This window comes from Symsagittifera roscoffensis, chromosome 9, assembly GCF_963678635.1.
Source record: "Symsagittifera roscoffensis chromosome 9, txSymRosc1.1, whole genome shotgun sequence".
Classification (NCBI taxonomy): Eukaryota; Metazoa; Xenacoelomorpha; order Acoela; family Convolutidae; genus Symsagittifera; species Symsagittifera roscoffensis.
Genome location: NC_087070.1, coordinates 31,085,597 through 31,107,736, shown reverse-complemented (window position 1 = coordinate 31,107,736; position 22,140 = coordinate 31,085,597). Strand labels below are relative to the sequence as shown.

Here is a 22,140-nt window from a genome sequence, read left to right as displayed (position 1 = left end):
TTTCTGCCCTGCAGCAGGCAAACTTTTGAAAAAACAGGCCAAAAGGCCGTTCTTAGGCTTATTAGGAAAATCGCGTATAAAAAATTACGTTTTTTCGGTGCGTACTACACCTCAAAGTTACTATATACTAATTTTGAATTATTTAGCGCCCGCCGAAAAAACGCGAATTTTTGTTCAAAATCCTCCTAAAAACTCAAAAACGGTTTTTTGGCCGGTTTTTTTTCAAAAAATTTCCTGCAGTGCAGAAAATTTTATCAAGATACTGTTTTCATGGTGCTTTCAGAAAGCTCAAAAAATCAATTTGTTCGACCTAATAAAACTCCGATTGATTAAACTCTAGACCCTCCCCTGGTATATATAGCACCAGCGGATTTATGTAAAGTGGGCGGGGTTGAGTGGGCGGACGCCCCTCTTCAGGGTTTCGAACCCCTGTGGACCCATAGGGCCCCCTTTGCAATAGTATTTTATAAAGTAGTATAATAGTTTTTCGCTCTTAAAAAAGTTTAGGGTTATTCGGCCGAGAATGGATTGAAAATACTACTAAAGGGGACCCTTTGGGTGGTGAAAGAGTCAAATTTCTGAGGGGGCGTCCACCCTCTAAATCCACCCTTGAATGCGATCATTTATAACTTGATCTTATTTGATTCTGTCACGATTCTGTCATTGGACTCATTTTGAAACTAAAACTGTGATTAATCATTTGATTACATTGTAAAACAAGGATAGCCGGTTACTGTGCAAGTAGCACAGATTGTTCCGACCACATTATTAAAAAATTACAAGAAAAAAAGGCGTCGTTTTTTTCAAATTGGCGTCGTTTTTTTCTGCATATTGTGATTAAAAGATCTGTAAAAAAAAATGAGTCATAATAAAATAAGTCAATTGGGAAATAGTTTTTGAAAAAAAAGACTACAAAAGCTAAAAAAAATTCAAATCTTTTTGCAGAATTGTTTTGAGTTTTCAAATTTTTGATTCCGAAAATTGCGCAAAAAACTCCAAAACTACCTTAATTTGAGTAAAACCAAGTTTTCACGGCTTAAGTTAAAAATAAAAATATGCTATTGTAAGCCTACACGGTCACCTTTCTAGCTCGAAAATAGACCAAAAATCAAAAGTTTCGAACCAGATTTTCTCAACACTGTGGAAAAATTTTCAAAATTTTAAATGACTTTCAAATCACGACTAAAAAGGCTTTAATAAGAAATATCATTCAACCCAGTCCAATCATTATTTGTGGTACCTGATAGTAGTATGCATATAGTAAACTATGAGGGGAGGTTGTCATAATTGTCACCATGTATTATATGACAACCAATGGTCACCATGTAAAAATCCTTATTGTCACCATGTATTATTTTATAACTAATAGTCCTCATGTAAAAATACTAGTTGTCAGTAAGTATTAGATTTTCACCTATAGTCCCCATGTAATCTGAAATGGTTTCTAATTGCAACCGTTACCAAGTAATTTATGAATTTAACTAAAAAAGTACAGCGTGAAAAATTCACAGTTGTCACTGCAGTTTGGCTTAATATGAGTTGCGCTATCTGCACTCTTTCGGCAGCCTTTCCTTACCTTGCTGACAGACATTTTGGACAAAAAAATTAATTATTACACAAAATTCTATAAATTGAAATGTATATGAAACTAAACCGTTTTTAGTATTAATTAATTAATGAGAAAGCATATGAGTCAAGAAAACCTTCAAAACATCATCTTTAACGTATACAAAATCTGGAGCATCACCATTAGAGTTTGTACTAAAAACTACTAAACGTGCAAAATAAATTCAAAAAGAACCAAAAATGGTAGAGTTTGTGTTTTGCATTGGAACTCCTATCATCAGTTCTATGACTTGATTGAAATTCTCGTTTATCCTTTGATAGATGTTGCTGTATTTAAAGAGAAGGAGACCGAGAAGATCGGCAAAGTATGACAATTTTTTTCGGAGTCATATCAGAGCCTTGTGTATATTCGAGTATTGTGTATATTCGATCTGTTTTTGTGTTTAAGCTTTTTCAAAATTTGTACCTAACTTATTTCTACAAAATTGGAGATACAATAAGTTTTCTTGGGGCCGAGATGTAGGGTTTTGTCAGGGAGGAAGGAGCGGATCGTCAAAAACTTTTCAAAATTTTAAATGAATTTTTCTTAGGTCGACCAAATTATTTTTTCGAGCTCTCTGAAACCTTCGTAAAGACACTATTTTGACAAAATTTTCTGCCCTGCAGCAGGCAATTTTTGAAAAACAGGCCAAGAGGCCGTTCTTAGGCTTACTAGGAAAATCATCTACAAAAAAAATTGCGTTTTTTTGGTGCGTACCCCACCTCAAAGTTACTATCTACTAATTTTGAGCTGGAGCGCGCGCAGAAAAAACGCGAATTTTTGATCAAAATCCTCGTAAAAACTCAAAAACGGTCTTTTGGCCGGTTTTTTTTTTCAAAAAATTTCCTGCAGTGCAGAAAATTTTATCAGGATACTGTCTTCATGGTGCTTTCAGAAAGCTCAAAAAATTAATTTGTTCGACCTAATAAAACTCCAATCGAGTAAAATCTAGACCCTCCCCTGGTATAAATAGCACCATCGGATTTAGGTAAAGGGGGAGTGGGGTTTCGAACCCCTGTGGACCCAAAGGGCCCCATTTGCACTATTTTGAGATATCCATTTTCGGCTGACGGGCCCTAAAAATTGCCTTTGCCAAAAAAATAAGTAAAACAATATGGTATATATAGAATAAAAAATAGTATTTTATAAAGTAGTATAATAGTTTTTCGCTCCTAAAAAAGATTAGGGTAATTCGGCCGAGAATGGATGGAAAATACTACTAAAGGTGACCCTTTGGGTGGTGAAAGAGTCATATTTCTGAAGGGGGAGTCCACCCTCTAAATCCACTCTTGAATGCAATCATTTATATCTTGATCTTATTTGATTCTGTCACGATTCTGTCATTACACTCATTTTGAAACTAAAACTGTGATAAATCATTTGATTACATTGTAAAACAAGGATAGCCGGTTACTGTGCAAGTAGCACAGATTGTTCCGACCACATTATTAAAAAATTACAAGAAAAAAGTTTTTTTTTCAAATTGGCGTCGTTTTTTTTTCTGCATATTGTGATAAAAAGATTTGTAAAAAAAAATTGGGTTTAATTCAGAGTCATAATAAAATAAGTCAATGGTAAAATAGTTTTTGAAAAAAAAGACTACAAAAGCTAAAAAAAAACTCAAATCTTTTTGCAGAATTGTTTTTAGTTTTCAAAACTTTGATTTCGAAAGTTGAGCTATAAACTCCAAAACTACCTTAATTTGAGTAAAACCAAGTTTTCACGGCTTAAGTTAAGCTTAAATATGCTATTGTAAGCCTACACGGTCACCTTTCTAGCTCGAAAATAGATCAAAAATCAAAAGTTTCGAACCAGATTTTCTCAATACTGAAAGTTTCTCAATATTTTCAAAATTCTAAATGTCCTTCAAATCACGACTAAAAGGGCTTTAATAAGAAATATCATTCAACCCAGTCCAACCATTATTTGTGGTACCTGATAGTAGTATGCATATAGTACACTATGAGGGGAGGTTGTCATAATTGTCACCATATATTATATGACAACCAATGGTCACCATGTAAAAATCCTTATTGTCACTATGTATTAATTTATAACTAATAGTCCTCATGTAATAATACTAGTTGTCAACAAGTATTAAGTTTTCACTTATAGTCCCCATGTAATCTGCGATGGTTTCTAATTGCAACCGTTACCAAGTAATTTATGAATTTAACTAAAAAATTATAGTGTAAAAAATTTACAGTTGTCACTCCAGTTTGGCTTAATAGGAGTTGCGCTATCTGCACTCTTTCAGCAGCCTTTCCTTCCTTGCTGACAGATATTTTGGACAAAAAAATTAATTATTACACAAAATTCTATAAATTGAAATGTATATGAAACTAAACCGTTTTTAGTATTAATTAATTAATGAGAAAGCATATGAGTCAAGAAAACCTTCAAAACATCATCTTTAACGTATACAAAATCTGGAGCATCACCATTAGAGTTTGTACTAAAAACTACTAAACGTGCAATATAAATTCAAAAAGAACCAAAAATGGTAGAGTTTGTGTTTTGCATTGGAACTCCTATCATCAGTTCTATGACTTGATTGAAATTCTCGTTTATCCTTTGATAGATGTTGCTGTATTTAAAGAGAAGGAGACCGAGAAGATCGGCAAAGTATGACAATTTTTTTCGGAGTCATATCAGAGCCTTGTGTATATTCGAGTATTGTGTATATTCGATCTGTTTTTGTGTTTAAGCTTTTTCAAAATTTGTACCTAACTTATTTCTACAAAATTGGAGATACAATAAGTTTTCTTGGGGCCGAGATGTAGGGTTTTGTCAGGGAGGAAGGAGCGGATCGTCAAAAACTTTTCAAAATTTTAAATGAATTTTTCTTAGGTCGACCAAATTATTTTTTCGAGCTCTCTGAAACCTTCGTAAAGACACTATTTTGACAAAATTTTCTGCCCTGCAGCAGGCAATTTTTGAAAAACAGGCCAAGAGGCCGTTCTTAGGCTTACTAGGAAAATCATCTACAAAAAAAATTGCGTTTTTTTGGTGCGTACCCCACCTCAAAGTTACTATCTACTAATTTTGAGCTGGAGCGCGCGCAGAAAAAACGCGAATTTTTGATCAAAATCCTCGTAAAAACTCAAAAACGGTCTTTTGGCCGGTTTTTTTTTCAAAAAATTTCCTGCAGTGCAGAAAATTTTATCAGGATACTGTCTTCATGGTGCTTTCAGAAAGCTCAAAAAATTAATTTGTTCGACCTAATAAAACTCCAATCGAGTAAAATCTAGACCCTCCCCTGGTATAAATAGCACCATCGGATTTAGGTAAAGGGGGAGTGGGGTTTCGAACCCCTGTGGACCCAAAGGGCCCCATTTGCACTATTTTGAGATATCCATTTTCGGCTGACGGGCCCTAAAAATTGCCTTTGCCAAAAAAATAAGTAAAACAATATGGTATATATAGAATAAAAAATAGTATTTTATAAAGTAGTATAATAGTTTTTCGCTCCTAAAAAAGATTAGGGTAATTCGGCCGAGAATGGATGGAAAATACTACTAAAGGTGACCCTTTGGGTGGTGAAAGAGTCATATTTCTGAAGGGGGAGTCCACCCTCTAAATCCACTCTTGAATGCAATCATTTATATCTTGATCTTATTTGATTCTGTCACGATTCTGTCATTACACTCATTTTGAAACTAAAACTGTGATAAATCATTTGATTACATTGTAAAACAAGGATAGCCGGTTACTGTGCAAGTAGCACAGATTGTTCCGACCACATTATTAAAAAATTACAAGAAAAAAGTTTTTTTTTCAAATTGGCGTCGTTTTTTTTTCTGCATATTGTGATAAAAAGATTTGTAAAAAAAAATTGGGTTTAATTCAGAGTCATAATAAAATAAGTCAATGGTAAAATAGTTTTTGAAAAAAAAGACTACAAAAGCTAAAAAAAAACTCAAATCTTTTTGCAGAATTGTTTTTAGTTTTCAAAACTTTGATTTCGAAAGTTGAGCTATAAACTCCAAAACTACCTTAATTTGAGTAAAACCAAGTTTTCACGGCTTAAGTTAAGCTTAAATATGCTATTGTAAGCCTACACGGTCACCTTTCTAGCTCGAAAATAGATCAAAAATCAAAAGTTTCGAACCAGATTTTCTCAATACTGAAAGTTTCTCAATATTTTCAAAATTCTAAATGTCCTTCAAATCACGACTAAAAGGGCTTTAATAAGAAATATCATTCAACCCAGTCCAACCATTATTTGTGGTACCTGATAGTAGTACGCATATAGTACACTATGAGGGGAGGTTGTCATAATTGTCACCATATATTATATGACAACCAATGGTCACCATGTAAAAATCCTTATTGTCACTATGTATTAATTTATAACTAATAGTCCTCATGTAATAATACTAGTTGTCAACAAGTATTAAGTTTTCACTTATAGTCCCCATGTAATCTGCGATGGTTTCTAATTGCAACCGTTACCAAGTAATTTATGAATTTAACTAAAAAATTATAGTGTAAAAAATTTACAGTTGTCACTCCAGTTTGGCTTAATAGGAGTTGCGCTATCTGCACTCTTTCAGCAGCCTTTCCTTCCTTGCTGACAGATATTTTGGACAAAAAAATTAATTATTACACAAAATTCTATAAATTGAAATGTATATGAAACTAAACCGTTTTTAGTATTAATTAATTAATGAGAAAGCATATGAGTCAAGAAAACCTTCAAAACATCATCATTAACGTGTACAAAATCCTGAGCATCACCATTAGAGTTTGTACTGAAAACTACTAAACGTGCAATATAAATTCAAAAGAACCAATTATGGTAAAGTTTGTGTTTTGCATTGGAACTGCTATCATCAGTTCTATGACTCGATTGAAGTTCTCCTTTATCCTTTGATAGATGTTGCTGTTTTTAAAGAGAGGAAGACCGAGAAGATCGGCAAAGTATGACAATTTTTTTCGGAGTCATATCAGAGCCTTGTGTATATTCGAGTATTGTGTATATTCGATCTGTTTTTGTGTTTAAGCTTTTTCAAAATTTGTACCTAACTTATTTCTACAAAATTGGAGATACAATAAGTTTTCTTGGGGCCGAGATGTAGGGTTTTGTCAGGGAGGAAGGAGCGGATCGTCAAAAACTTTTCAAAATTTTAAATTATTTTTTCGAGCTCTCTGAAACCTTCGTAAAGACACTATTTTGACAAAATTTTCTGCCCTGCAGCAGGCAAATTTTTGAAAAACAGGCCAAGAGGCCGTTCTTAGGCTTACTAGGAAAATCATCTACAAAAAAAATTGCGTTTTTTTGGTGCGTACCCCACCTCAAAGTTACTATCTACTAATTTTGAGCTGGAGCGCGCGCAGAAAAAACGCGAATTTTTGATCAAAATCCTCGTAAAAACTCAAAAACGGTCTTTTGGCCGGTTTTTTTTTTCAAAAAATTTCCTGCAGTGCAGAAAATTTTATCAGGATACTGTCTTCATGGTGCTTTCAGAAAGCTCAAAAAATTAATTTGTTCGACCTAATAAAACTCCAATCGAGTAAAATCTAGACCCTCCCCTGGTATAAATAGCACCATCGGATTTAGGTAAAGGGGGAGTGGGTTTTCGAACCCCTGTGGACCCAAAGGGCCCCATTTGCACTATTTTGAGATATCTTTTTTCGGCTGACGGGCCCTAAAAATTGCCTTTGTCAAAAAAATAAGTAAAACAATATGGTATATATAGAATATAAAATAGTATTTTATAAAGTAGTATAATAGTTTTTCGCTCCTAAAAAAGATTAGGGTAATTCGGCCGAGAATGGATGGAAAATACTACTAAAGGTGACCCTTTGGGTGGTGAAAGAGTCATATTTCTGAGGGGGGAGTCCACCCTCTAAATCCACTCTTGAATGCAATCATTTATATCTTGATCTTATTTGATTCTGTCACGATTCTGTCATTACACTCATTTTGAAACTAAAACTGTGATAAATCAATTGATTACATTGTAAAACAAGGATAGCCGGTTACTGTGCAAGCAGCACAGATTGTTCCGACCACATTATTAAAAAATTACAAGAAAAAAGTTTTTTTTTCAAATTGGCGTCGTTTTTTTTTCTGCATATTGTGATAAAAAGATTTGTAAAAAAAAAATTGGGTTTAATTCAGAGTCATAATAAAATAAGTCAATGGTAAAATAGTTTTTGAAAAAAAAGACTAAAAAAGCTAAAAAAAAAACTCAAATCTTTTTGCAGAATTGTTTTTAGTTTTCAAAACTTTGATTTCGAAAGTTGCGCTATAAACTCCAAAACTACCTTAATTTGAGTAAAACCAAGTTTTAACGGCTTAAGTTAAGCTTAAATATGCTATTGTAAGCCTACACGGTCACCTTTCTAGCTCGAAAATAGATCAAAAATCAAAAGTTTCGAACCAGATTTTCTCAATACTGTGGAAAAATTTTAAAAATTCTAAATGTCCTTCAAATCACGACTAAAAGGGCTTTAATAAGAAATATCATTCAACCCAGTCCAACCATTATTTGTGGTACCTGATAGTAGTATGCATATAGTACACTATGAGGGGAGGTTGTCATAATTGTCACCATATATTATATGACAACCAATGGTCACCATTTAAAAATCCTTATTGTCACTATGTAGTAATTTATAACTAATAGTCCTCATGTAATAATACTAGTTGTCAACAAGTATTAAGTTTTCACTTATAGTCCCCATGTAATCTGCAATGGTTTCTAATTGCAACCGTTACCAAGTAATTTATAAATTTAACTAAAAAATTATAGTGTAAAAAATTTACAGTTGTCACTCCAGTTTGGCTTAATAGGAGTTGCGCTATCTGCACTCTTTCAGCAGCCTTTCCTTCCTTGCTGACAGATATTTTGGACAAAAAATTTAATTCAAAACTCTATAAATTGAAATGTATATGAAATTAAACCGTTTTTAGTATTAATTAATTAATGAGAAAGCATATGAGTCAAGAAAAATTTCAAAACATCATCATTAACGTGTACAAAATCCTGAGCATCACCATTAGAGTTTGTACTGAAAACTACTAAACGTGCAATATAAATTCAAAAGAACCAATTATGGTAAAGTTTGTGTTTTGCATTGGAACTGCTATCATCAGTTCTATGACTCGATTGAAGTTCTCCTTTATCCTTTGATAGATGTTGCTGTTTTTAAAGAGAGGAAGACCGAGAAGATCGGCAAAGTATGACAATTTTTTCGGAGTCATATCAGAGCCTTGTGTATATTCGAGTATTGTGTATGTTCGATCTGTTTTTCGAGCTCTTTGAAACCACCGTAAAGACACTATTTTGACAAAATTTTCTGCCCTGCAGCAGGCAATTTTTGAAAAACAGGCCAAGAGGCCGTTCTTAGGCTTACTAGGAAAATCATCTACAAAAAAAATTGCGTTTTTTTGGTGCGTACCCCACCTCAAAGTTACTATCTACTAATTTTGAGCTGGAGCGCGCGCAGAAAAAACGCGAATTTTTGATCAAAATCCTCGTAAAAACTCAAAAACGGTCTTTTGGCCGGTTTTTTTTTTCAAAAAATTTCCTGCAGTGCAGAAAATTTTATCAGGATACTGTCTTCATGGTGCTTTCAGAAAGCTCAAAAAATTAATTTGTTCGACCTAATAAAACTCCAATCGAGTAAAATCTAGACCCTCCCCTGGTATAAATAGCACCATCGGATTTAGGTAAAGGGGGAGTGGGTTTTCGAACCCCTGTGGACCCAAAGGGCCCCATTTGCACTATTTTGAGATATCTTTTTTCGGCTGACGGGCCCTAAAAATTGCCTTTGTCAAAAAAATAAGTAAAACAATATGGTATATATAGAATATAAAATAGTATTTTATAAAGTAGTATAATAGTTTTTCGCTCCTAAAAAAGATTAGGGTTATTCGGCCGAGAATGGATTGAAAATACTACTAAAGGGGACCCTTTGGGTGGTGAAAGAGTCAAATTTCTGAGGGGGCGTCCACCCTCTAAATCCACCCTTGAATGCGATCATTTATAACTTGATCTTATTTGATTCTGTCACGATTCTGTCATTGGACTCATTTTGAAACTAAAACTGTGGTTAATCATTTGATTACATTGTAAAACAAGGATAGCCGGTTACTGTGCAAGTAGCCCAAATTGTTCCGACCACATTATTAAAAAATTACAAGAGAAAAGTTTTTTTTTCAACTTGGCGTCGTTTTTTTTTCTGCATATTGTGATGAAAAGATCTGTAAAAAAAATAGAAATTTGGTGTAATTCAGAAACATAATAAAATAAGTCAATTGTAAAATAATTTTTTGAAAGAAATACTACCAAATCTAAAAAAAATTTCAAATCTTTTTGCAAAATTGTTTTGAGTTTTCAAAACTTTGATTTCGAAAGTTGCGCTAAAAACTCCAAAACTACCTTAATTTGAGTAAAACCAAGTTTTCACGGCTTAAGTTAAGCTTCAATATGCTAATGTAAGCCTACACGGTCACTTTTCTAGCTCAAAAGCAGACCAAAAATGAAAAAATTTGAACCAGATTTTCTCAAAACTGTGGAAAAAAAAATTTCAAAATTTTAAGTGTCTTTCAAATCACGACTAAAAGGGCTTTAATAGGAAATATCATTCAACCCAGTCCGATCATTGTTTGTGGTACCTGATAGTAGTATGCATATACCAAACTATGATGGAGGGTTGTCATAATTGTCACCATGTATTATATGACAACCAATGGTCACCATGTAAAAATCCTTATTGTCACCATGTATTATTTTATAACTAATAGAAATCATGTAGTAATACTAGTTGTCAACAAGTATTAAGTTTTCACCTATAGTCCCCATGTAATCTGCAAGGGTTTTTAATTGCAACCGTTACCAAGTAATTTATGAATTTAACTAAAAAATTATAGTGTAAAAAATTTACAGTTGTCACTGCAGTTTGGCTTATTAGGAGTTGCGCTATCTGCACTCTTTCAGCAGCCTTTCCTTACCTTGCTGACAGACATTTTGGACAAAAAAATTAATTATTACACAAAATTCTATAAATTGAAATGTATATGAAACTAAACCGTTTTTAGTATTAATTAATTAATGAGAAAGCATATGAGTCAAGAAAAATTTCAAAACATCATCATTAACGTATACAAAATCCTGAGCATCACCATTAGAGTTTGTACTAAAAACTACTAAACGTGCAATATAAATTCAAAAAGAACCAAACATGGTACAGTTTGTGTTTTGCATTGGAACTCTTATCATCAGTTCTATGACTTGATTGAAGTTCTCGTTTATCCTTTGATAGATGTTGCTGTTTTTAAAGAGAGGAAGACCGAGAAGATCGGCAAAGTATGACATTTTTTTCGGAGGCATATCAGAGCCTTGTGTATGTTCGAGTATTGTGTATGTTCGATCTTTTTTTGTGTATAAGCTTTGTCAAAATTTGTACCTAACTTATTCCTACAAAATTGGAGATACAATAAATTTTCTTGGGGTCCGAGATGTAGGGTTTTGTCAAGGGGGAAGGAGTGGATCGGCAAAAACTTTTCAAAATTTTCAATGAGTTTTTCTTAGGTCGACCAAATTATTTTTTCGAGCTCTCTGAAACCACCGTAAAAACACTAATTAGACAAAATTTTCTGCCCTGCAGCAGGCAAATTGTTGAAAAAAAAGGCCAAAAGGCCGTTCTTAGGCTTACTAGGAAAATCATGTACAAAAATTGCGTTTTTTTGGTGCGTACTCCACCTCAAAGTTACTATTTACTAAATTTGAGCTGGAGTGCGCGCCAAAAAAACGCGAATTTTTGATCAAAATCCTCCTAAAATTTCAAAAACGGTCTTTTGGCCGGTTTTTTTCAAAAAATTTCCTGCAGTGAAGAAAGTTTTATCAAGATACTGTCTTCATGGTGCTTTCAAAAAGCTCGAAAAATCAATTTGATCGACCTAGTAAAACTCCAATCGAGTAAATTCTAGACCCTCCCCTGGTATATATAGCACCAGCGGATTTAGGTAAAGGGGGAGCGGGGTTTCGAACCCCTGTGAACCCAAAGGGCCCCCTTTGCACTATTTTGAGATATCCATTTTCGGCTGACGGGCCCTAAAATTTGCCTTTGGCAAAAAATAGGTAAAACTATATGGTATATATAGAATAAAAAATAGTAATTTATAAAGTAGTATAATAGTTTTTCGCTCCTAAAAAAATTTAGGGTAATTCGGCCGAGAATCGATGGAAAATACTACTCAAGGGGACCCTTTGGCAGGTGAAGGGGTCAAATTTCTGAGGGGGCGTCCACCCTCTAAATCCACCCTTGAATGCGATCACTTATAATTTGATCTTATTTGATTCTGTCACGATTCTGTCATTGGACTCATTTTGAAACTATAACTGTGATTAATCATTTGATTACATTGCAAAACAAGGATAGCCGGTTACTGTGCAAGTAGCACAGATTGTTCCGACCACATTATTAGAAAGTTACACGAAAAAAATTTTTTATTTTCAAGTTGGCGTCGTTTTTTTTTCTGCATATTGTGATGAAAAGATCTTTAACAAAACAGAAATTAGATGTAATTCAGAAACATAATAAATTAGGTCAATTGTAAAATAGTTTTTGAAAAAACAATACTAGCAAAGCTAAAAAAAAATTCAAATCTTTTTGCAGAACTGTTTTGAGTTTTCAAAACTTTGATTCCAAAAGTTGCGCTAAAAACTCCAAAACTACCTTAATTTGAGTAAAACCAAGTTTTCACGGCTTAAATTAAGCTTGAATATGCTAATTTAGGCCTACACGGTCACCTTTCTAGCTCAAAAAAAGACCAAAAATCAAAAAATTTGAACCAGATTTTCTCAACACTGTGGGAAAATTTTCAAAATTTTATAAATCTTTCAAATCACGACTAAAAGGGCTTTAATAGGAAATATCATTCAACCCAGTCCGATCATTATTTGTGGTACCTGATAGTAGTATGCATACAGCAAACTATGATGGAGGGTTGTCATAATTGTCAGCATGTATTATATGACAACCAATGGTCACCATATAAAAATTCATATTGTCACCATGTATTATTTTATAACTAATAGTCCTCATTTAATAATACTAATTATCAACAACTACTAAGTTTTAACCTATAAACTCCACGTAATCTGCAAAGATTTCTAATTGCAACCGTTACCAAGTAATTTATTAATTTAACTAAAAAATTATAGTGTGAAAATTTTACAGTTGTCGCCCCAGTTTGGCTTAATATGAGTTGCGTTATCTGCAATCTTTCAGCAGCCTTTCCTTCTTTGCTGACAGACATTTTGGACAACACAAATTGCTATAAATTGAAATGTATATGAAATTCAACCATTTTTAGCATTAATTAATTCAAGAGAAAGCATATGAGTCAAGAAAACCTTCAAAACATCATCATTAACGTATACAAAATCTGGAGCATCACCATTAAATGTTTGATCATAATTCAAATGTGCAATATAAATACAAAAAGAACCGCACATGGTAGAGCTTAAGCCTTGCACGGGAAAACTTGTCATCAATTCAGTGACTTGATAAAAATCCTCGTTCAATCGTTTATATAGATTGGTGTTTTGCCAAAGAAGAAGACCGAGAGGATCAGCAAAGTAAAAGACATTTCTTCGGTTGCATATCACAATCCAATGTGTTCCGGGAAAATCTCATATTGAAAAGTTCACAATCAAAAAGATGTTGTTTAGAATGTGAGGTAGAAATTTGTCGGCTGCAAATACTCCAAGAAACTTATATTTCAGATGTTAACAATTCATAATGAGATTCTACAGCTGGATTTTATCCATTTTCAGACTGTCGAAATTGGAAGGACGTTCTTTGTAATTTTGCGGTCAGATGTAATGAAAACATTGGATGAGCGTATACCCAAACCAAAAATTCCAGGTTTGTTGTCAAAGCGTTTGAGTATTGAAGATCGAGTGAAATTGAGCAGTGTAAACTTTGGATGCAAGACGTCATGAGCTCACTGCTGGGAGCTCGTGAGATCAATACACATAAAAAAGTGCTGCGGATAGTTATCCAGAATGATTCCCAGCCAGCAGGGCAACAAACCCAGCGCTGATAGTGTTTTGAAGAAGAGACGTTTATGAACTTCTGTGATAATTGGTGTACTTGCTATTGGCAGACCTTTCCGTCTCAAATTAATGTGTTCCAATCCAATTTTTTAATGAAAAGTATTCGTTCGGTTATTTACAAGAAATTTATTATTGGTGTTCATTACTATTTTAATTTGTCTCACTGGTTCACGAGCAAAATATCTTCCTGTTGCCAGCTCCTTGGGTTTTTTTCTTGCAGTTTTTGTGACAGTGGTTTTCAATGCTTGTTTAGGAGACTTCTTTTTCATAGCGACATCAATCAGTTCTGGCGCTGCACTCATCAAAAGTTCTCTGCACAACTTTTTGCAGCCGGTAGAACAACCAGTCGTGCAAACCGTATAGTAACACGACCAATACAAGCAGCCAAAGCGCCAAATCCACTGCCGCGTTGTCGATAGTGTCCAGAGAAATGAGGAAGTGAAGCTTGCTTTGCATAATACTGTTTCATTGGTTTTAATCAAAGCAATTGAACTGTAGAGTCAACACAATTTTACCAGTTCCTGCAAAAAGCACTAGTCTTGCAGATTCTGTGCGCAACTGTGCCGATATTGATTGTACAGATGAAGTGAACAATTTTTTGAAGTCTAAATTAGTGGCAATTTTTCGATGATTAGGTTAAATGCTGCAGGAACTACCATTTTTGATGCGTCTATTTGAATCAATGACGTGTAACAATGGGGCTTTTGCATCTCCAACAGTTTGGTTTCAAAAAATGTCAATGTAGACAAAAATCATACTTGTCCTACTTGATAAGTGTTATGGGAAATGAGATTCATACAATTCATTTTCCTCATTATGATTAATAATGAAAATTGTTAACAATGAAACTGTTAATAACTTACGCGATTGCATGATTGTCTTCAATGATACCTGTGCAGAAGTTTTGAATAAAATTTTTTTGTTAAATTAGCTTCAACAGGTCGAAAAAAATTGTTCATGTTATTCATGTCAAGCATAATTTATTTATGTAAACAGTCACGCACAATTGATTGGAATACGACGACTCATTCAGTTTTGTTCAAATCACCTTGATACATTCAACAAATCGATTATTTAGGCAGACAATCCTCCGTCATACTCATCAGTTGGCAACGAAAGAAGCTTTCGGTCATCTGTTGACAGATTTAGATCCCAAAACTTCAAAATGTCTTCGTTATTCGTCAAACATAGTTCCACTATCGCCAACAATTTTTTATTTACCATCCTCAAAAGCAGTCATCGCATCTCTTGAAAATATTAGAGAAAAATTGTGTATATTGAAACAAATGCTCAATAGTCACCACTGTAGATCAATTTTGACAGGAGCTGATTCAAATTTTATTAGATTTCTCTGCGATTGTTTTGTAAAAATTCTTCTTGGGAATGTTCCAGCTAAGTATCATCGAGAAAAAGAAAACACCATCTGATAAAAATGTTGACCCTAAGTTAGTATCCGAGCAAAACGAAAAGTTTTGGCAAACATTATTTCACTGGTTAAATCAATGGGAAAATCGTGTTAATTTTATTTGAAAAACTAGAACATAAGGAATGTATGCTGAAGAAATCATCCTCATTGCTCCCAAGACATATGCTCCAGATGAAAAAACTGTAATACAATCTCGAATCCTTCATAATCCATCAATCAATGACAAATCAACTCAACTCAGTTACATACAGCGACTTCCAGAACAAAAAAGCAGACGTGACTCTCCACTACCATTAAACCCAACTCCTATTCCTTTAACCCCTTTTAGTGTACTACCAAATCTTCGAAAAAAAATCTATCTGCACTTAAAAATTTCAGTGGAGATGGTGATGATGAAGCAGACGCTTCTCTGCAGCAAATAAGTTCAACGAGAATAAAAAAAAACAATGAAAAAAATGGAAAAACAGCTGAAGTGTTTCGAAAGGCTATGGAATCCAATTAAGACCCCTTGGAAGCTAATAAATTGTAGAGGGCAAACATAGTGCTAAAGTGGTTGTTCAAAGTTGAATCCTTGATGGATATGTTTTAATGAACGTTAAAGAAAGTTAAAGACGTTGACGAATATGTTTTACTTCAAGGAAACCCAACTTACGATAAAATTCAGTCTCTTTTGTAGGATACACAGCAAAACACAAAAAAAACTTGAGTGTATATTTCATCGACAAATTTTGAAAGAATTGAATCTTGATCCTAGGTTAGTGTGCAACACTTATGCCAAAAAAATTTCTCCGCTCGATTAAGAGCGAAGCAGCTAAGCCCTCAACTTCTTCCTTTGTCTCCGACAGTCCGACAACTGAGCAATCGAAGAGATCAAAACCCTCTTTTTCGAAGACTCGATCGACAAATCTCAAACCCAGAACCAAGCAATCCGACAAAAGAAAAACTCAGAAAGAAGATTTTTTTCCCACCAAGGACGACAATGACGACGACGATAAGAACTATGAAGGCGGTAAAGAATCGTTTGCGACTTCAACAAAAGAATGGAAACCTTATTATCAGTGAAAAAAAGCAATTACTCTACTTAAAAATTTCAGCTGCATTGGGTAGCGTAAGAAGTTTAACAAAGGCTCAAAAAAATTAGAAAGTTTCTGCGATCTCAATCATCACATACAAAGTATGGATTGTTTCGAAAAAAATATCCTCGCCTGAAAGTGATCGTTAGGAATATCAGCTGTATTTGCGCTCTTGGCTTGGCGTATGTAGACAAATTGGCCGAGTATAACCGAGTGGTACGCTCTTTATTAGTTTCTGTCGATTGTCTGTCTCGCTATCTCGCTACTTACGAGTGGATCCTCTGAAGACCAAATATGCTTAAAAAAACAGCCGAAACTTTCAAAAAGATGATCAAAACAAAACAACCATCAAGTGGGACAAGTCAGATCTTTAAAAAAATAGAAATTAGGTGTAATTCAGAAACATAATAAATAATGTCAATTGTAAAATAGTTTTTGAAAAAACAATACTAGCAAAGCTAAAAAAAAATTTCAAATCTTTTTGCAGAATTGTTTTGAGTTTTCAAAACTTTGATTCCGAAAGTTGCGCTAAAAACTCCAAAACTACCTTAATTTGAGTAAAACCAAGTTTTCACGGCTTAGGTTAAGCTTGAATATGCTAATTTAAGCCTACACGGTCACCTTTCTAGCTCAAAAACAGACCAAAAATCAAAAAATTTGAACCAGATTTTCTCAACACTGTGGAAAAATTTTCAAAATTTTAAAAATCTTTCAAATCACGACTAAAAAGGCTTTAATAAGAAATATCATTCAACCCAGTCCAATCATTATTTGTGGTACCTGATAGTAGTATGCATACAGCAAACTATGATGGAGGGTTGTCATAATTGTCACCATGTATTATATGACAACCAATGGTCACCATGTAAAAATCCATATTGTCACCATGTATTATTTTATCCTCATTTTATCCTCATAAATAGTCCTCATTTAATAATATTAATTATCAACAACTACTAAGTTTTAACCTATAAACTCCATGTAATCGCAAAGATTTCTAATTGCAACCGTTACCAAGTAAATTATTAATTTAACTAAAAAATTATAGTGTGTAAATTTTACAGTTGTCACCCCAGTTTGGCTTAATATGAGTTGCGTTATCTGCAATCTTTCAGCAGCCTTTTCTTCTTTGCTGACAGACATTTTGGACAACAAAATTTAATTATTACACAAATTGCTATAAATTGAAATGTATATGAAATTCAACCATTTTTAGCATTAATTAATTCAAGAGAAAGCATATGAGTCAAGAAAACCTTCAAAACATCATCATTAACGTATACAAAATCTGGAGCATCACCATTAAATGTTTGATCATAAGTCAAATGTGCAATATAAATACAAAAAGAACCGCACATGGTAGAGCTTAAGCCTTGCACGGGAAAACTTGTCATCAATTCAGTGACTTGATAAAAATCCTCGTTCAATCGTTTATATAGATTGGTGTTTTGCCAAAGAAGAAGACCGAGAGGATCAGCAAAGTAAAAGACATTTCTTCGGTTGCATATCACAATCCAATGTGTTCCGGGAAAATCTCATATTGAAAAGTTCACAATCAAAAAGATGTTGTTTCGGATGTGAGGTAGAAATTTGTCGGCTGCAAATACTCCAAGAAACTTATATTTCAGATGTTAACAATTCATAATGAGATTCTACAGCTGGATTTTATCCATTTTCAGACTGTCGAAATTGGAAGGACGTTCTTTGTAATTTTGCGGTCAGATGTAATGAAAACATTGGATGAGCGTATACCCAAACCAAAAATTCCAGGTTTGTTGTCAAAGCGTTTGAGTATTGAAGATCGAGTGAAATTGAGCAGTGTAAACTTTGGATGCAAGACGTCATGAGCTCACTGCTGGGAGCTCGTGAGATCAATACACATAAAAAAGTGCTGCGGATAGTTATCCAGAATGATTCCCAGCCAGCAGTGCAACAAACCCAGCGCTGATAGTGTTTTGAAGAAGAGACGTTTATGAACTTCTGTGATAATTGGTGTACTTGCTATTGGCAGACCTTTCCGTCTCAAATTAATGTGTTCCAATCCAATTTTTTAATGAAAAGTATTCGTTCGGTTATTTACAAGAAATTTATTATTGGTGTTCATTACTATTTTAATTTGTCTCACTGGTTCACGAGCAAAATATCTTCCTGTTGCCAGCTCCTTGAGTTTTTTTCTTGCAGTTTTTGTGACAGTGGTTTTCAATGCTTGTTTAGGAGACTTCATTTTCATAGCGACATCAATCAGTTCTGGCGCTGCACTAATCAAAAGTTCTCTGCCCAACTTTTTGCAGCCGGTAGAACAACCCGTCGTGCAAACCGTATAGTAACACGACCAATACCAGCAGCCAAAGCGCCAAATCCACTGCCGCGTTGTCGAGAGTGTCCAGAGAAATGAGGAAGTGAAGCTTGCTTTGCATAATACTGTTTCATTGGTTTTCATCAAAGCGCTTGAACTGTAGAGTCAACACAATTTTACCAGTTCCTGCAAAGAGCACTAGTCTTGCAGATTCTGTGCCCAACTGTGCCGATATTGATTGTACAGATGAAGTGAACAATTTTTTGAAGTCTAAATTAGTGACAATTTTTCGATGATTAGGTCCAATGCTGCAGGCACTACCATTTTCGATGCGTCTATTTGAATCAATGTTGTGTAACAATGGGGCTTTTGCATCTCCAACAGTTTGGTTTCAAAAAATGTCAATGTAGACAAAAATCATACTTGTCCTACTTGATAAGTCGTATGGGAAATGAGATTCATACAATTCATTTTCCTCATTATGATTACTAATGAAAATTGTTAACGATGAAACTGTTAATAACTTACGCGATTGCATGATTGTCTTCAATGATACCTGTGCAGAAATTTTGAATATTTTTTTTTGTTAAATTAGCTTCAACAGGTCGAAAAAAAAGTGTTCATGTTATTCATGTCAAGCATAATTGATTTATGTAAACAGTCACGTATAACTGATTGGAATACGACGACTCATTTAGTTTTGTTCAAATCACCTTGAGACATTCAACAAATCGATTATTAGGCAGACAATCCTCCGTCATACTCATCAGTTGGCAACGAAAGAAGCTTTTGGTCATCTGTTGACAGATTTAGATCCCAAAACTTCAAAATGTCTTCGTTATTCGTCAAACATAGTTCTACTATCGCCAACCATTTTCTATTTACCATCCTCAAAAGCAGTCATCGCATCACTCGAAAATGTTAGAGAAAAATTGTGTATATTGAAACAAATGCTCAATAGTCACCACTGTAGGTCAATTTTGAGAGGAGCTTATTCAAATTTTTTTAGATTTTTTTGCGATTGTTTTCAAAAAGTTCTTCTTGGGAATGATCCAGCTAAGTATCATCGAGAAAAAGAAAGTACCATCTGATAAAAATATTGACCCTAAGTTAGTATCCGAGCAAAACGAAAAGTTTTGGCAAACCTTTTCGTTTTGCTCGGAAATCATCCTCATTGCTCCCAAGACATATGCTCCAGATGAAAAAAACTGTATTACAATCTCGAATCCTTCATAATCCATCAATCAATGACAAATCAACTCGACTCAGTTACATACAGCGATTTCCAGAACGAAAAAGCAGCCATGACTCTCCACCACCATTAAACCCAACTCCTATTCCTTTAATCCCTTTCAGTTTACTACCAAATCTTCGAAGAAAAAATCTATCTGCACTTAAAAATTTTAGTGGAGATGGTGATGATGAAGCAGACACTTCTCTGCAGCAAATAAGTTCAACGAGATTTAAACAAAACGATGAAAAAAGTAATGGAAAAACAGCTGAAGTGTTTCGAAAGCTTATGGAATCCAATTAAGACCCCTTGGAAGCTAATAAATTGTAGAGGGCAAACATAGTGCTAAAGTAGTTTTTCAAAGTTAAATCCTTGATGGATGTTTTAATGAACGTTAAAGAAAATTACAGACGTTGACGGATATGTTTTACTTCAAGGAAAGCCAACTTACGATAAAATTCAGTCTCTTTTGTAGGATACACAGCAAAACACAAAAGAGCTTGAATGTATATTTCATCGACAAATTTTGAAAGATCTGAATCTTGATCCTATTTTAGCGTCCAACACTTATGCCAAAAAAATTTCTCCGCTTGATTAAGAGCGAAGCAGCTAAGCCCTCAATTTCTTCCTTTGTCTCCGACAGTTCGACAACTGAGCAATCGAAGAGATCAAAACCCTCTTCTTCGAAGACTCGATCGACAACTCTCAAACCCAAAACCAAGCAATCCGTCAAAAGAAAAACTCAGAAAGAAGATTTTTTTCCCACCAAGGAGGACAATGATGACGACGATAAGAACTATGAAGGCAGTAAAGAATCATTTGCGACTTCAACAAAAGAATGGAAACCTTATTATCAGTGAAAAAAAGCAATTACTCTACTTAAAAGGTTCAGCTGCATTGGGTAGCGTAAAAAGTTTAACAAAGGCTCAAAAAAATTAGAAAGTTTCTGCGATCTCAATCATCACATACAAACTATGGATTGTTTCGAGAAAAAATATCCTCGCCTGAAAGTGATCGTTAGGAATATCAGCTAAATTTGCGCTCTTGGCTTGGCGTATGTAGATAAAATGGCCGAGTTTAACCGAGGGGTACGCTCTTTATTAGTTTCTGTCGATTGTCTGTCTCGCTATCTCGCTACTTACGAGTGGGTCCTCTGAAGACCAATTATGCTAAAAAAAACAGCCGAAACTTTCAAAAAAATGATCAAAACAAAACAACCAAAAAAACAACCGCTTTAGAGAGAGTTCGACAAATTAAGTACTAAACGAGAAATCAAGAAATACAATACTCACAGTGAAAAAAAATCAGCGTTTGCCGGAAGGAACATTGGATCGCTCAAAAATATTATCTACAAGTACTTGGATTTTGAATGGACTTCTAGTTATATTGAAAAATTACAGAGTTTTGTTCAGACAATCAACTCACGCGTTAATAGAGTAACAAAATTGGCTCCGAAAAAGGTCAGGAGAAAGCATATGCCTGTTTTAGTTTCATTAATTGCAAACAGTTTATCAAAATTGGCACAACAACCAAAATTTTATGTTGGTGACTTTGTGCGAATAGCAAGAAATGACTTATTTTTTAGAAAAGGTTACAAGCAAAATTTTACAGACAAATTTTTTGGAATAGTTGCCATTCCTAATGTAAACCCTCCAACATTTAGTCTCATTGCTGCTGAGAAGGAATAAATCTACGAAAAGTTTTATGAAAAAGAACTTAGTTTGTTTGGAAACAAATCTGATTAATGCAAAGATAGGCAGTGATGAGTTTACTGTATATTTGATTTCAACAAAATCAGGTGATTATTTCCCAGACAACATTGGCCATTTTTAGAAATTTTTGTAAGGAAGAAATAGCTTTAGATGGATATTGGAGAGTTGCTCTCAGAAATAATTTTTCCAACGAAATTGAACAATGTTACTGATAAAGAATTTACGTGCTACAGAGCATCCAAAGTAGTAGCCAGTAAATCTAACGCTGGCAACCTGAATGCTTTTTCCAGACCTTATTCTGGGGGAAAAGTTTTTTTATCAAATTTGGAGAGTACATTTTTATAAAACAATTGATCAATGAGATAAAAACAAAATTAAAGACAAATTTCATTTTGATGCAAGTCCTCAAGAAATCACGAATAGCATGAGCATTTGGATGAATGCAAATGAAGGAATCTCATTCCCAAAACCCCAAATACCCAGTTTGTTAGGCTACAATGCAAATCTTGACGAGAACGGTGAATATCACATTGGTTACAAAATGATACCCTCCTTCGATGCATCTTATGAGGAAAACGAATTGAATGAATATCATTTCCCATATGACCTATCAAGTGGGACAAGTCTTATTTTTGTCTACTTTGAAATTTTTCATTACCAAACTGTTAGAGATGCATAGGCCCCATTGTTACGCGTCATTGATTCAAATGGACGCATCA

At 34.2% G+C, this 22,140-nt stretch overlaps 1 protein-coding gene across 12 annotated transcripts in view; it reads right to left on the bottom strand.

The window, feature by feature from the left end:
- The window catches only part of LOC134854087 (organic cation transporter protein-like), an 83,173-nt gene that overhangs the window by 44,953 nt on the left and 16,080 nt on the right, over nt 1-22,140 (bottom strand). The window lies entirely within an intron of this gene.